This window comes from Littorina saxatilis, linkage group LG13, assembly GCF_037325665.1.
Source record: "Littorina saxatilis isolate snail1 linkage group LG13, US_GU_Lsax_2.0, whole genome shotgun sequence".
NCBI classification, from domain to species: Eukaryota; Metazoa; Mollusca; class Gastropoda; order Littorinimorpha; family Littorinidae; genus Littorina; species Littorina saxatilis.
The window spans coordinates 19583780-19595749 of record NC_090257.1 but is presented as its reverse complement, the minus strand read 5'-3'; the positions used below and the strand labels follow the sequence as shown (position 1 = coordinate 19595749).

Sequence of the window (11970 nt, the reverse complement as noted above, 5' to 3'; positions counted from 1 at the left end):
TCTCTCTCTCTCTCAACCCTCATCTTGCACGGGAAAGAAACCCCTACAACAACTTATAAGACAGCGAAAAAATACCATCATAAACAATCCCTAAAACAATTTCACGCAACAGTTCAGTAGATCTCATTCCAAAACACAGTCGAACCGTCCATTCGCACGATACAAAAGCAGGGCAGCGTAGAAGCTTTGTAAAGCGAGGGCGACAAATTGCATTTGCATGCAGAAAACCGGCGCTTTTTGCATCACTCCATCCCACCATTTTGTATCAGACCCCTCAAGCCTCGCAAGAAGAGCGAATCGGGAGCGAGAAATCGCGTGGCTTGGAGGAGTAGGTGTCCATTTTTCGTCAATAATTGAATGCTGTGAAACGGGGGGCAAGAGGTTTAATGGTGGAAAGTAAAAAAAGTGATAGTTTTGTTTCTCTGTGGTCTTGTTCTCTGTTTATTGTTTTATTTCTTTGTTTTCATCCCTGTCTATCTGTTCGGTTTGAAAAGTTCCTGTTCTGTGAGGACTGTGTTTTGTCTAACATTTTGTGTGTTTTTATTACTTACGAAGATTTAAAGAATGTTGACGATTACACTAAAACATGGAGGGAGAAAGAGGGAGGGAGAGAGAGTGAGAGATATATATAGAGAGAGAGACAGACACACAGACAGACAGACAGACAGAGACATTTGTGTTCTACACACTCGGTTGCAAAACAAAGAGGTTCTATTATCATCTAGATGTTATTGGGGTTTTTTTTTCAATCTCATTTGATTCTACACTAGTCTCTCTTACAGACACCACCGACACATCCGACGAGCCAACTTTTGCCCCTCATCAAGGTTTTCGATTCCATTTGAAATCGTTCTTCTAATTGGCTACCGGTACTTTGTTTTTGTTTCCGCATCTGTGATTAGCCAGCGGGACACAAGTTCCGGGTGTGAAAGGAAACCGCGATGCATGTTGGAAAAGAAATAGGTTAACAAGCGTCACTTTCAGTTTCGACGGGATCAATGCTTGTAAGACTAAGAGTAATCACAGTTTGAAAACACTGGCTTGGAAATATGGCCAAAGCTCTTTGAAATGTTGTTTTTATTCATACAACTGTGTCGTGAACCTAGAGAAACGTACCAGACCAAACAAAAAGTCGTGAAACGGGTAACATTGTGTTTACTGGAGAGTTTTGTTCCTGAACACATAGCTTTATTGCTTTATGCAGTTGTGGATTTACTTGTTGTAGACATTATATATATATTCTCTTATATGTAGTGCACAGCTTGACTGACTGAATGATTTTGTTTTGTTTTCGTGAAGCCTGATATTAATCTACTGCACGAAGCTTCGGCACTGGATTTGTGGGTAAAACAAATTCGCAAAGTCTTCACAAAAACCACAGCCTTGAGGATAGAAACGGCTTAGGCACAGGCCCTTGTCTTCAAAAATGTCCTTATATTTCACATAAAACAGATAAAATACAAGAAAACTAAAACAAACAAGTCGCGTAAGGCGAAAATACAATATTTAGTCAAGTAGCTGTCGAACTCAAAGAATGAAACTGAACGCATTGCAACGCAGCAAGACCGTATACTCGTAGTCCACCGCTCACGGCATAGGCAGTGAAATTGACAAGAAGAGCGGGGTAGTAGTTGCGCTAAGAAGGATAGCACGCTTTTCTGTACCTCTCTTTGTTTTAACTTTCTGAGCGTGTTTTTAATCCAAACATATCATATCTATATGTTTTTGGAATCAGGAACCCACAGGGAATAAGATGAAAGTGTTTTTAAATTGATTTGGACAATTTAATTTTGATAATAATTTTTATATATTTAATTTTCAGAGCTTGTTTTTAATCCGAATATAACATATTTATATGTTTTTGGAATCAGCAAATGATGGAGAATACGATAAACGTAAATTTGGATCGTTTTATAAATTTTTATTTTTTTTTACAATTTTCCGATTTTTAATGACCAAAGTCATGAATTAATTTTTAAGCCACCACGCTGAAATGCAATACCGAAGTCCGGGCTTCGTCGAAGATTACTTGACCAAAATTTGAACCAATTTGGTTGAAAAATGAGGGCGTGACAGTGCCGCCTCAACTTTCACGAAAAGCCGGATATGACGTCATCAAAGACATTTATCAAAAAAATGAAAAAAACGTTCGGGGATTTCATACCCAGGAACTCTCATGTCAAATTTCATAAAGATCGGTCCAGTAGTTTAGTCTGAATCGCTCTACACACACACACACACACACACGCACATACACCATACCCTCGTTTCGATTCCCCCTCGATGTTAAAATATTTAGTCAAAACTTGACTAAATATAAAAAGACAGTGCAAGAACAGAATCACCCGCTTAACTCTGAGGGTTGTTAGTAGAGCATATTATCAGGGCAATGCTCCCATTTTCCATCCATGCGTTAACGTTAGTCAACACTGTTTCGTGACACATGCTTCCTCCTTTATCTTCATCTGAAATTCCTGCTACTCGATGGAAAGTTATGGGGTGCACAGAGTGCGACGTCGATCCCTGCCTTTGCTGATGTCTCGGGAAAGATCTCCGACGTTTGAATCTCAGCTCATTATTCTTCCGCTTGATTTGATTTGATTACAAGCCCTGTCGTGTTCGATGGCTCACACTTGGCCGGGAATCTGTGTGTGTGTGTGTGTGTGTGGAGGGTTTTGTCTTTGTGCTTATTTGTGTGTTATTTTTTTTCTTTTTGACTGTCACCGTGCCCCACTCTCCATACTCTTTCCGTACTCTCTGGGAGAAAGGAAACAAACTTGCATCGGTCTCGAATAGTAATACCAGCTGAAGAGACAATAACAAATCATAACCAACCAACACTCGGAGAAGAGACGAGAAGAGACGAGAAGAGACGATAAGAAATCATAACCAACCAACACTCGGAGAAGAGACGAGAAGAGACGAGAAGAGACGATAACAAATCATAACCAACCAGCACTCGGAGAAGAACACGAGGACAGTGACGACTCTACCCGCGATGATGAGAAGGAGAAAAGAAAAAATAGAAATTAAAAAAAATAGTTTTAAGCAAAGAACGAATGCAACCAATTTCTCACAAATTGTTTCTCATTAATTTGGCCGAACCTCCGATCCCACACATACTCTCATTGATCCGACTGCTGCTAACTTCTGGCATGGCAGTACGCTTATCACCTGAATACTCCCCCGCAAAACAGGGGTGAGAAACTATTCTTACAGATTCCTCACATTGAACTTTTGAATCCTCTGACCCAAAACCAGACCCATCCGAAACGGCGGTCACTTGTGGTGCAAAGAGGCATACGTCACTGCTGACGTCATTGTACTCTGACGCGGCGGCTGACGGGGCTATAATTGGCGTGTCGAAAAGATGGCGCTTCGAATCCATTTATCCAATCAGAAACCGCGGTGCGGGAAATACGCTATCCCACAAAACACTGCACAGGTGACCACCTTCTCATTCTTTTAGCAGCCTTTTGAGACACGGCGGGAGAAAAAGACCGGAAAGTTTAATTGAAAATAAAGGAAAGGCGAAGTCAGACAGTTAAGACAAGCGCGAAAACAGATTGGTCGAGGCGATTGGGACGAAAGCAATATATGAAGAAAGCCGTTTGACAAGAAAATGACCAAAGAAAAGGAACGGAAAAGAAAAGAAAAGGAGAATTGAAGCTTATAAATTAAAACTGTTAAAGTAAACCTTGTTAAATAAAACCGTTGAACAAACACATTAACAGCGCTCGTGAGAGAGAGAGAGAGAGAGAGAGAGAGAGAGAGAGAGAGAGAGAGAGAGAGAGAGAGAGAGAGAGAGAGAGAGAGAGAGACTTTTGACTTGTGACTGTCTGTCTGGCTGCCACAGCGATGATTTACCTGTATGTCCTTCCGTCACTCATTTTGAGGGTGAGAGAGACAGCGACAGTGTCAAAGACAGAGAGGCACACAGAGAGAGAGAGAGAGAGAGAGAGAGAGAGAGAGAGAGAGAGAGAGAGAGAGAGAGAGAGAGAGAGACATATAGAGAAAGAGAGAGTGAGGGGGGAGGCTTCTTCCAAGCAGAAGACTGACATAAATACAGGACCGCAGGGCAATCAAAAAACAAGATGAAGCGGGGGGAAAAAGAGAGAAAAAAGTTAAAAATAGTAAAGGGGGAGGAAAAGTCATGATAACTTTTTAAGCTTTTCTTTCTTTGTGGGTTTTTTTCCGCAAAGTAGCGACACTCGATTTTGGGCAATCGTTTCAAACCCGTCTCTAGGGGAAAACCAAATAATAGAAATGTAAATCGTTCTCGGTGGAACGGCTTCACAAACTAAAGCTACTGAAACCGTGTTATTAGATTATCGAACAATCAAGACTTTACAACAAAATGTGCTGAAAAAGAAACAGCGTGGAAAAAGATAGCAATATAAGGTCGTGATACGTGAATGTATGTGTGTGGGTGGTGTTCGTGGGAGGGGGGAGGTTGGGAGGAGGATATGTGTACGTGTGTGTGTGTGTGTGTGTGTGTGTGTGTGTGTGTGTGTGTGTGTGTCTGTGTGTCTGTGTGTGTCTGTGTATGTATATATGTAAGTGTGTGTGTGTGTGTGCGATCGCGTCTGTGTGTGTGTATGTGTTCAAGTTTGCGCTCGCGCGCACTCGGTAATATGCGTGTGTTTATACGTACACACACGTATGTACAAAAACACACTGAAAATAGACAAACACCAGCTAATCATGTTTCCCCACCGATTAGTAAAGCAACCCTGGCCATTGGAACATGGCTTCAAAGTTCAAATTGAGTCAGTTCTTTTTTTTTTTTTTTTTTTGTTTTTGCCTCAGTTGCATGCAGTCCGCTTCAAGCTGAAAAATAAATGAAAAAAATGAAACCCTACGTTTTTGTTGTTGTGTTTTTTTTTCTTTCTTTCTTTCTCTCTACAGCTGAGCGTCCTTCTTCATTGGCGTTTTATAAATTTATCAATTGTGTGTGGTTTTCTACAATGGACAAAATCTTGCATCTTTAATGTTGGTTATTGTCTTACATATGTCTGTGTTTGGGTTGACTTAAGTGTTGTTTGTGGCGGTGTCATAATGGAGTTAACATAGTAACAATCACAATAAGTAAGAGGAAAAGACAATTGTAAGCGTGCTAAAGTTTTCTTAGTAACAGTTCTCTTTTCATACAAGTGGTGTTTAGTGTAACAATGTAAGTTCCGCCCTTACCCCGGTGCTGTTCTCCTTTTAGCGAAACGAAAGAAAGAGGAGGCGGTGAGGGAAGCCAGAAAAGAAGTACATATGATACACTATTCTACGTTTCGTATTTGTTTCTCTTTGTCAAACATTATTATAATATCAGTGGGAGTTCCGTATCTATATTTGGTTTTGCACATCTTTCCTATCAAAATCAAGTGATTTATATATTTGCATTTTATTGAGTCAGCACCATTAACATTGAGTCAGTTCTGAGAATCGTTGACCTCTTACACACAGACAGACAGACACACACACACACACACACACACACACACACACACACACACACACACACACACACACACACACACACACGCACACACACAGACAAACAGACAGACACAAAGAGCAATAATCCAAGCAATCAAACCTATCAACCCAGCCAACCTAAGAAATCAATGGGTTAACCATTCGACCTAACAAACAAATTCTCAAATTTCCGACGAAAAGAAGTTCACAGATGTTCCGAACTGACCAAAAATAACACTTTCATCAATAAAGATGCCTTTATTTGTTTGAGCTTTGGGGTTAATTGGTGTAATCTCAATTTGTTTAATGTTTTCTTTTAGCGCGTGATATTTGTTTCGCTGTCCGCCTATAGTCTATACTTGCACTCCAGAGAAAACACAAGCAACAAGGATAACTAAGCTAAGTTGTCACTTTGAAAACATGGCAGAAAAACATAAAAGACAAAGCCGAAACAACAGGAAATCACGCGTTGAATGTTTTGAGTTTCTGTGTCTCCTTCTGCACGATTGTGCAAGTGTCAATATTTGAGCTTCTCCAAAGACGAGGCGAAGAAAAGACGACGTGTTTAGTGAAGCAAGACATCCTTCACGCCCTCCTTCGTCGTTTTGTATAGCATGAATTCATTTCTGCCCATGACAATGGCTACATCCACACTTCTTTTTTTTACCAGCAGACAAAAAGGGATGATCAATACAATATTCAGAAACAATATTTGTTTTGTTTTCAGCCGTGCTCTGTTTGCTGTCTCTGTCTCTGTCTCTGTCTCTGTCTCTCTCTCTCTCCCTCCCTCTCTCTCTCTCTCTCTCTCTCTCTCTCTCTCTCTCTCTCTCTCTCTCTCTCTCTCTCTTTCTCTCTGTCGTAGACGATGTTCAGAAGTTGGATTGTGAAAGAATAGATACTCTTGCTTTTATTGAGTCAAACTTTCGCAAATGACATTGTAGGCTAGTCACTAGCGAGGAGTGTATCTGAAACGCGTAGAAAGCTTGCCAAACTAAAAGCAAGAGTATTCACCCTTTCACAACCCACACAAACCCGATATATTCATTTCCGGAATTCGTAAAAAATAAAATGTTTGCCTGACAAATCATCAGAAACCTATGCATAAGTGCCTCCTGTCATAGGTAAGCAGGACACTAAAGCAACGGAAGGTGAAATATCTCAAGTGATGACAGTCAGCTCAAAAGATGAGTGTATTCTTTGGTTATGCATTGGCACAACAACAACAATCACAACCTCTTGAGTTGGGCCACATCTCTCTTTCTATAGTGCCATTGAAAGCGAGAAAAAAGAGAGGGAAAGAGAACAAGATAGAAAGAAAGAACGAGAGAGAGAGAGAGAGAGAGAGAGAGAGAGAGAGAGAGAGAGAGAGAGAGAGAGAGAGTGCGTGTGTGTATGTGTGTATGTGTGTGTGTGTGTGTGTGTGTGTGTGTGAGTGTGTGTGTATGTGTGTGTGTATGTGTGTGTGTGTGTGTCATAGAAAGCGAGAGAAAAGAGAGGGAGTGAGAAAAAGATACAAAGAAAGAATGAGAGAGAGAGTCTATGGTGTGTGCGTGTGTGTGTGTATGTTTGTGCGTGTGTGTGTGCGTGCGTGAGTGTGTGCGTGTGTGTGTGTGTGTACGTGTATGTGTGTGTATGTGAGCTTGTGTACTTTCCAGATCGATTGAGTACGTGTGTCCATAGAGTTTGGCTGAAAATGTTATAATCAAAACACAACCATGCGGAAATTGTTCCGAAGTGTACAAGCAAATTTCACTTCCAAAAGAACTGGAAGAAGAAAATAACAGATAATGTTTCCACAATCAATTATTTTTTCTCTGTGTATTTACGCAACCCCGTTTATCATGTTTACCTTGAGAAAATACGCTAAAAGGTTCCTGTCTCGGGGTAAGAAAATTGTCGTCTGGTACTTTTATTCTGCAGTTCTCTCCTTTTGCAAAGGATGGCCGCTCATTTTGAACTTATTCCCCTTTGCAATCTCGGATTCTCTTTGTTGGTTCTGTTATTCTGTCACGAACTTACCCCTGTTTTAAAACCAAGGCAATCGGTGCAAAAAGCGATGAGATGTACAAAAGGACGGTCCCTGAAGGGAAAAAGGGTCAAAAATGGCGAAACGACTTGGGGATTCCGATTGAATGAAAACAAGATAATAAGCTCCACCACTCTTCCGGTGAGAACATAGACTGCACAATGAAAGGAAAACTTGGATTTGTTCCAGTTCTGTTTCGTTGTGGTTTTGTGTCCTTCTTTTGTCATTCTTTTGTTGCATTGAAGGTGTGTTTGCTTTTTTTCTTCTTCTCTCTCTCTGTCTCTGTATTTGTGTGTGTGTGTGTGTGTGTGTGTGTGTGTGTGTGTGTGTGTGTGTGTGTGTGTGTGTCGCTCTCTCTCTCTCTCTCTCTCTCTCTCTCTCTCTCTCTCTCTCTCTCTCTCTCTTTCTCTCTCTCTCTCTCTCCCTCTCTTCTCTTTCCCTCTCTCTCTCTCTCTCTTTCTCTCTCTCTCTCTCTCTCGCTCTCTTCTCTCTCTCTCTCTCTCTCTCTCTCTCTCTCTCTCTCTCTCTCTCTCTCTCTCTCTCTCTCTCTCTCTCTCTCTCTCTCTCTCTCTCTCTCTCTCTCTTTCTCTTTTCCTTTTTTTGTCTAGGTTTAGTCTCAGATTGTGAAATCCCCTGATCGTTCAGCTGTTGTTTGAATCTTGTGTACCCGCTTTGTAGACGGAGAGAAAATGACAAGGAATATGGGCCAAAATATTGACACAGTGACCGTGTGCCTACTAAAAGTTTAATTTTATTAAGAATCTGCTGTGTTGATCTGAGAGTGCCTGTTTGTGTGTCAATGTGTATGTCTGTCCGTGTACTTGCCTGATGTTTCCTTATGTCTGCGTCCTGTCTGTTTCTGTCCGTATCTACTTGTCTGTCTGTCTGTCTGTCTGTCTGTCTGTCTGTCTGTCTGTCTGTCTGTCTGTCTGTCTGTCTGTCTATCTGAATGTCTGTATGTCTGTCTGGATGGGTCTGTCTCTCTCTCTGTGTCTCTCTCTCTCTTTCTGTCTCTCTCTTTCTTTCTTTCTGTCTGTCTCTCTCTGTCTCTCTCTCTCTCTCTCTCTCTCTCTCTCTCTCTCTCTCTCTCTCTCTCTCTCAGACATCGAGTTCGACTTCAGATCGCTTCCTTTCTGTCTTTGCATACAATAATCGTGCTAATCTTGCCGAAAAGTACCCCTTGACCTTTGTAACACAAGTGCATCCACAAATGGAAAAGTAGACCACACGTACGGTGGCCGAGACCATCCAAGCCCGAGAAGTCTCTGTGCGTGTGGCTCAGGTGTAATAATTAAGTTACCTTTCCTTGACCAATCCGACTGATCTTATGAATACTAACGAGAAGCGAGCACGAGGGGATGGACCTTGCTTTTTCACTTCCTATGCTCTTCAAACTCTTGGAGGTCATTCATTCATTGGCCGAAGAAACTAAGAGCCATTGGCGAGCGATGAGCGGGGATGTCCGCTTAATTTGAATGCAACGGCAGCACTTACTCGAGATATTAGTACCATACAAAATAAAAACGCATTTTCTTTTTAAATTGCTTTGTCGTACTATTCAAAGTTGACAGCGTCAGGGCTCAATTATAAGACCAATAGCATATATATATATTTATGTAAAAACATATTCAGTTCATCCAAAACGAAGCAATTATTTTCTCGTTTCGCCGCTCACTTACCATCGTGGGTCTTGGCGTGCGGTGAATTGAATGGTTAAAAGGCATACAGCTTAACTGGTTGTAATGGTTCAAGCATAATCACTGACGGTCAGTGTCTTCATATCATCCATGTTATTACCCACGCAAGGGCGAACAACAGTTGCTGCCTCAGCGGGCGATATTAAAAATGTAACACTCATTAAGGGTGTCTTTATGGTCATTTTGCCAAAGGTAGGAGTGGTATATCATCCCTAGTCAGCGGCATTCGTGGTTGATTAGCACCTTGAAGAAATTAAGCTCGTTACACCACGTACCAATCCTCTGCGATGAATCATTGACAAGTAAGTTATGTAGCGTTGCGAGTAAGTTATAGAGCGTGGCGAGTAAGTTATAGAGCGTTGCGCGTTTTTTTCCGCTGAGCTTGAATCGTTCTTTTGTGTGATATTATACCTCAAACGTCCATTCTAAGGTATGCAGATTTTATCATTGACGGAACCAGTTTTGCGTGTGTGCACAACATTTGAGAAAGCGAAATCGGAATAAGCCGCTTCGTTTAAGAGTTACTGTAATAACATTCCCATTCTGCATTGCACGCTCAGTCCCTGATGACAGAATACCGTCTGGAATTCACTTGGAGACAGAAAACAAACAAACAAACTAACAAAAAACGTTCAAAACTGTCGGCTCACCATCTCAGATCTAGCCAGAATGTTACTTTGGATAAGACCATCCCTCCACACCCTGACCGCTTGCTGTGGTGAGTTAGAACTATTTGATGAATTAATTTCTTAAAAAGCCACTGGTGTGAATCGAAGATCACACAACTAGTGACCAAGTGAGCTACAACACTACCCACAGAAACATTGTCTGATCAGATCACTGGGACATTGTTTCATGAATCCGTCGAGTCACTGATGCGCTCTATATTAACACAATTAAAGCGTGGAATGACAACTGGTAGTCGTAAAACCACAACCCTTTCATTATTAAGGGTCACGGTTCGTAAAGGAGTCAGGTCTTTGTCACGCTTGATGAACGAGTCGATCACGCATATTCGATTCAGTCAGACAGGGATCGAAGCTAGGCATGTACTCGTTCACCTGGGGGGAGGGGTGGGGGTGGTAGGTCAGGTAAATTCTTACTAGCCCGGATCATGCTGTGAAACTTCTATCACTTGCATGTATTTTTTAACACTAAGCTGAGGTGTTTGCTGGAGAGGGGTGGGGTGGGATGGGGGTCTTATTACATTAGGCTTTGATTCCTACAGCTAAATTCCTATTAAGGACTACGATAAGCTAATTGGCTGCAAAAAGGGGGGTCAAGAAAAGATGGTGTGTTAATTACTGCGAACGTGAAAGGCACAGTCCTGTCCGTGTAAACGTTTGGCTCATCATCTCATATCTGGCCAGGCTTTTACACGTGATAAGCTGATCCCTCGTTTGACTCATCATCTCATATCTGGCCAGGCTTTTACACGTGATAAGCTGATCCCTCGTTTGGCTCATCATCTCATATCTGGCCAGGCTTTTACACGTGATAAGCTGATCCCTCGGTTGGCTCATCATCTCACATCTGGCCAAGTTTTTACACGTGATAAGTTGATCCCTCGTTTGGCTCATCATCTCACATCTGGCCAAGTTTTTACACGTGATAAGTTGATCCCTCGTTTGGCTCATCATCTCATATCTGGCCAGGCTTTTACACGTGATAAGCTGATCCCTCGTTTGACTCATCATCTCATATCTGGCCAGGCTTTTACACGTGATAAGCTGATCCCTCGTTTGGCTCATCATCTCATATCTGGCTAAGCTTTTACACGTGATAAGCTGATCCCTCGTTTGGCTCATCATCTCATATCTGGCTAAGCTTTTACACGTGATAAGCTGATCCCTCGGTTGGCTCATCATCTCATATCTTGCCAAGCTTTTACACGTGATAAGCTGATCCCTCGTTTGGCTCATCATCTCATATCTGGCTAAGCTTTTACACGTGATAAGCTGATCCCTCGTTTGGCTCATCATCTCATATCTTGCCAAGCTTTTACACGTGATAAGCTGATCCCTCGTTTGGCTCATCATCTCATATCTGGCTAAGCTTTTACACGTGATAAGCTGATCCCTCGTTTGGCTCATCATCTCATATCTTGCCAGGCTTTTACACGTGATAAGCTGATCCCTCGGTTGGCTCATCATCTCATATCTGGCTAAGCTTTTACACGTGATAAGCTGATCCCTCGTTTGGCTCATCATCTCATATCTGGCTAAGCTTTTACACGTGATAAGCTGATCCCTCGTTTGGCTCATCATCAGATCGGTGACGGTAAACATAATTGCGAACGCATCGACAGATCGGTGACGGTAAACATAATTGCGAACGCATCGACAGATCGGTGACGGTGAACATAATTGCGAACGCATCGACAGATCGGTGACGGTAAACATAATTGCGAACGCATCGACAGATCGGTGACTGTGAACATAATTGCGAACACATCGACAGATCGGTGACTGTGAACATAATTGCGAACCCAAAAAAGGACAGAACATTTGAGAGACAGGCCTAATGAAGAAGTCAAGACTTGGTCGCGGTTAATGAAGGTGTCCATCACACACACACATCGATCCAGACTGATTAATCTGGGACGGAGGGGCCAGGTACATTTTTACAGTCAGGCATCATGCGGTGAAAGTTCTATTACTTGCATGCATTTTTCAGCAATTCGCTGAACCGTTCGCTGGAGGGGTTCTGGGGAAGGCAGAGTGTTTAGAAAGTTCTGTGAATGGTAAGGCGGTGCGTTCGGTGCGTACTGGCAATGCA

At 42.1% G+C, this 11970-nt stretch overlaps 1 protein-coding gene across 1 annotated transcript in view; it reads left to right on the top strand.

Moving 5' to 3' along the window:
* The window catches only part of LOC138983807 (uncharacterized), a 137057-nt gene that overhangs the window by 99977 nt on the left and 25110 nt on the right, over nucleotides 1-11970 (top strand). The gene's annotated exons all lie outside the window — the stretch shown is intronic.